Raw genomic sequence first — 4,446 nt, 5'->3', positions numbered from 1 at the left:
TTCCAAACCACATGTGCTAAAAGAAGTCATAACAGAAAATGTGAGGTGCTATTTCCCAGAAGATAAGGAAACTGAGGCACAGAGAAACTAAATAGCTCCTCTGAAGTAATTAATCAGTGAATGGTTGAGCTAGAATTCAAAGTAGGTCTTTTTGATGGCAGAATTAGAAGTTCCCAATACTGTAATATGTGAATACATGTGATTGACTGTTACTGAATATATTTGTAGACAGATAAAGTAACCAGAATTTTATTTGGAGTGTATTAGCTTGATGAATTTCCGTTTCTCCCATTAATCAAGTTCCTGAGAGTCTAAGAGCTGTCATAAGTCTTAGGTTTTGTCCTCTAATTTTGAAGGGATATTTCTGACACCATTAATACTGACTCATAGGAATGAAGTTGCATATGATGCAGGGAAATCTATGCCAAAGGGAAAGAGGTAATGGCAAGTCCAAGACTTTGTCCACACAAAGACCCTACTGCAGACCAATGACATTCAATCTCTGGTAATGGGGCCTGGGCATCCATATTTTTAAAACAGTCGTTAGTGTTTTTTAATATTAGTCAGTATTGAGAAACGCTGTTCTAGAAAAATAATACTGCATAGCCAATTCCCACATCATGTAGGAAATACCATCAGTGGACTTTGGGGAAGTTGCCAAGGAGATGTGTCTGAGGAAGCTCTTCTGACTCTCTCTAGCCTAAACAAAGCCTATAATAGATCCAGAAGATTCTCTGTGCTGTAGTTAGGGGACAGGTAGGTTCTGAGAGGGCAAAAGAAGGTGAAGGTTGGGGTTAGGACCAGAGACCCCTGTTTTTCTTTGGTTTTAATAAGTGGCAAAAATGACAAGGACCATAGACACCAGCAACAGGTGCTATTAAATCTGTCTGGAAAGCCAGGGAGGATAAATTTTTTTCCAGAGTCACCCATCCAGGCCCAAGAGCAGAGGGGCCACTTCACAACAAACGTCCAGAATGTCACATGCATCTGAGATCGAATATAACCTTGAAAGGAACAGAAAGTCTTCTTCTATTCTCCCTGAACTTTTCATTTTTTCTTCTTCAATTCAAGCAGTTAGTAATGTCTGTGCTTCTTTGCCTGTAAATAGGTTTGTGACAGGAAAGAAAGCACAGTTGCCAACAACACATCATTTTCTCAGATGTGATTTCATGAAGTCTGAACCCACTGAGGAAATTTTAAAAAGTGCCTCTAAGGAAATTCTAAAGAGAGATAACACCTTTGAAAGAAACATGGAAAGGAACATAATTTATCTAATAGATGGTGAGGAGTCCAATGTCCCAGCTGGGGAAAAAGAGAGTGAACTGTGAGCCCAGAAACCAGGGAGAGTGAGAGAGGAATGAGGCATTTGCACAGAAAGATAAGCCCATATACATCAGTCTTTACTAGGTAATGGGGTGCTATCATGAATTTCATCAGAAAACAGTAAATCTCCTAGTATATCCACATAAACATATACTCTTGTTATATTCACTTAAACATATATGTATTACCACAAATATATCTACATCTAGAATTCAAGCCACTGACAGAATACTAAGCCCCCCATTAAAAAAATCTTAAGCTACTATATGGACTCATATACAAGTTTGTGCATTTTAGAACAAGAGTTGAAATAAAAACTTTCTTCTGGATACATTTTAATTGCCCAGAAAATCTAATAAATAAGGATATTCTAAGGACATTCCATTTCTCCAACTTTGAGGTTACTTCAGTTCTTACAACATTGTACCATTTATCTAATAGAAAATAGTAACTTATCCCATGTTTGTCTTCAAATATTGGGTTCTGACATTTTTAATTGTCTAGTAAATTTTGGTGTTGATTAACAGTTGTTTTAAAGATAATTATGCAGGGATCCATTTTTCAGTTTATCTTGCTCAGTGCTATCTAAAGTTGCTATTGTGGTTCAAAGGAGTATCTCAAAAGGAAAGTGATTTATTCAGTAATTAAAGCAAACTAAATCTATACCAACTCAGTGCAAATTAAATTTGATTTTTTTAAAAGACTTGTATTAAAATACAAGTAACATGCAATGTTATACTAGTTTCAGGTGTACACACCATAGTTATTCAACATTTATATACCTAAAGAAGTGATCACCATGATAAGTCCAGCAACCATCTGACACTGTACCATGCTATCACAATAGTATTGACTATATTCCCTATGCTGTACATTACACCAGGTGTACAGCATAGTGGTTGGACATTTATAAAATTTAAGAAGTGATCCCCCTGACTAGTTTAGTACCCACCTGGCATTATACATAGCTATTACCATATTATTGACTACATTCCTTAAACTTTATTTTACATCCCCATGACTATCATGTAACTACCAATGTGTACTTCTTAATCCTTTCCCCTTTTTCACCATTCCCATCTACCATCCCATCTGGGAATCATAAAATTGTTCTTTGTATCTATGAGTTAGGTTCTGTTTCTTTTTGTTGTTGTTGTTCTTTAGATTCCACATATAAACGAAATCACATTGCAGCTGTCTATCTTTGTCTGACACTCCATTCAGCACAACACCCTTCAAGTTTATCCATGCTGCTGCCATTGATGGCAAGAACCCATTTCCTGCCCTAGCTGAGCAATGTTCCATTGTATATATGTACCACTTCCTCTTTATCAATTCTTCCATCAACAGACACCCAAGCTGCCTCCACATTTTGGCCATTGTAAACAATGCTACAATGAACATATGGATGCACACATTCCCCCTGAAGAGGAACACTTCGGAGTGCAGCCACCCTCGTCTCACTCAGCCACAGTCTCTGCTGGTTTCGACACACAGAAATTATAGGGGTTCTTCTCCATGGCCTGAGACTGGACTGTGGACCCTGGTATGGTGTTGGGACCCCTCAATCCTCCGGGGGTGAGTGGGGCAGGTATCCTCCACAACCAAGATCTCCCTCCTGATTTTTAATGGTCACATGCGGGTGTGGGACCAGCCCCTCCTATCAGTCTCAAGGTGGATTCTTCTGTATGTCTGTAGTTGTAGGGCTTTGGTTCAGCTAACTTCAGGTGATTCTTAATGATGGTTGTTCTGCATTTTAGTTATAATTTTGATGTGGTCAGGACAGGATGTCAGCACAGCATTTACCTATTTAGCCATCTTGAATGGATCCCTAAGTGAATGTTAACTTAGTCTAAACTGTACTCTTTTTCAAATGTAAAGTAGTATTTATATTGTTGCTATTTATATTGTTAGTATGTTTAATACAGTTGGGTTTTAGTAATATTTTCTATTTAGTTTTAATTTTGTTTTCTAAGAAAAGTAAATGATACTAAAAATGAATGTGTGTATTTTTACTGAAATTAAGCATAGTGAGAGAAGAAAGCTTGGGTGATTTTAAAACTATAAATAAGATAATGATTTAAAATCACATACACGCTAATTTACTTTCAGTTAATCATTTCTGAATAGATTTTTATGTACCTGGCTGGCAATGCTTTCCATAAACATATAATAATAAATTTGTTTTGATATGGCCCATAAAAATCTTCTCATAATTTTATTAATTCCATTTATGTATTCATTAAATTGTGAACAGTGTAAATAATCATTGAATCCCCTTTCACCTGCTGTGATCTGCAGTTCTCAGTTGGTGTCAATTTTCTTAGAGATTAAGTTAGTTGAAAGCTAAAACATGAATATGAGCAAATGTTGTAAAATGTAGAACTCTTCCACATATTACTAATAAAATACAATATAAAAAAGTTAAATCAATAGGCCAAGAGTATGGGAAATGAATAAAGATACATGCAAATTCAGGTTTATATTTTCAAAAACTATACATACCACACTAAAATTCAAACATATATTAAAGAATGTATATATATTTATACAGATAAAATCTATAGAAATTATGCAATTATGGTGGCATAATAAAGTGAATATAATTACAACAGTAATAAATTAATATTTTTGGATACTTAGAGTTATAATAGAATTTTGTGCAAACAGTATATTCAAACATCAGAATACTAATTTAAGTGTCTATGTTGAGTGTGACAATGTGAATGTCCTTAACTTTTTACATAGAAATTGACACCTTTTAATATGCTTTAAAATTATTGCACAAATAAACTAGGAATTAGTTCATATATTCATTCATATCATCAGAAATTTTAACAAAATTAAGTTTTAGCAATATTTTGCTTTCTGTTTATGTTTAGTTCTTATGGAAAAGTGAAAGTGATTAAATTAAAATTTTCCACAACTTTCTTCATTGTTCACTTATAATGTATGTTCTAAATTGAGAATTTGACCTAATGTTAATGTTTAGATAGCTGTTAATATTTAGAATACATTTCTACAATACTGACAATTTTGGTTTCCCTTTAAAATACTACTTTTTAAATCATGGCTAATATTAAGAATGTTATTAACTGAAACTAGCATTAAAAGAAGTCATAT

At 34.3% G+C, this 4,446-nt stretch overlaps 1 protein-coding gene across 1 annotated transcript in view; it reads right to left on the bottom strand.

Moving 5' to 3' along the window:
- MGAT4C (MGAT4 family member C) overlaps positions 1-4,446 on the bottom strand; it is a 728,413-nt gene that overhangs the window by 681,310 nt on the left and 42,657 nt on the right. The window lies entirely within an intron of this gene.

This window comes from Hipposideros armiger, unplaced genomic scaffold (assembly GCF_001890085.2).
Source record: "Hipposideros armiger isolate ML-2016 unplaced genomic scaffold, ASM189008v1 scaffold_177, whole genome shotgun sequence".
NCBI classification, from domain to species: Eukaryota; Metazoa; Chordata; class Mammalia; order Chiroptera; family Hipposideridae; genus Hipposideros; species Hipposideros armiger.
Note: the sequence above shows the minus strand (reverse complement) of the source record. Positions and strands in the feature narration are given on the sequence as shown.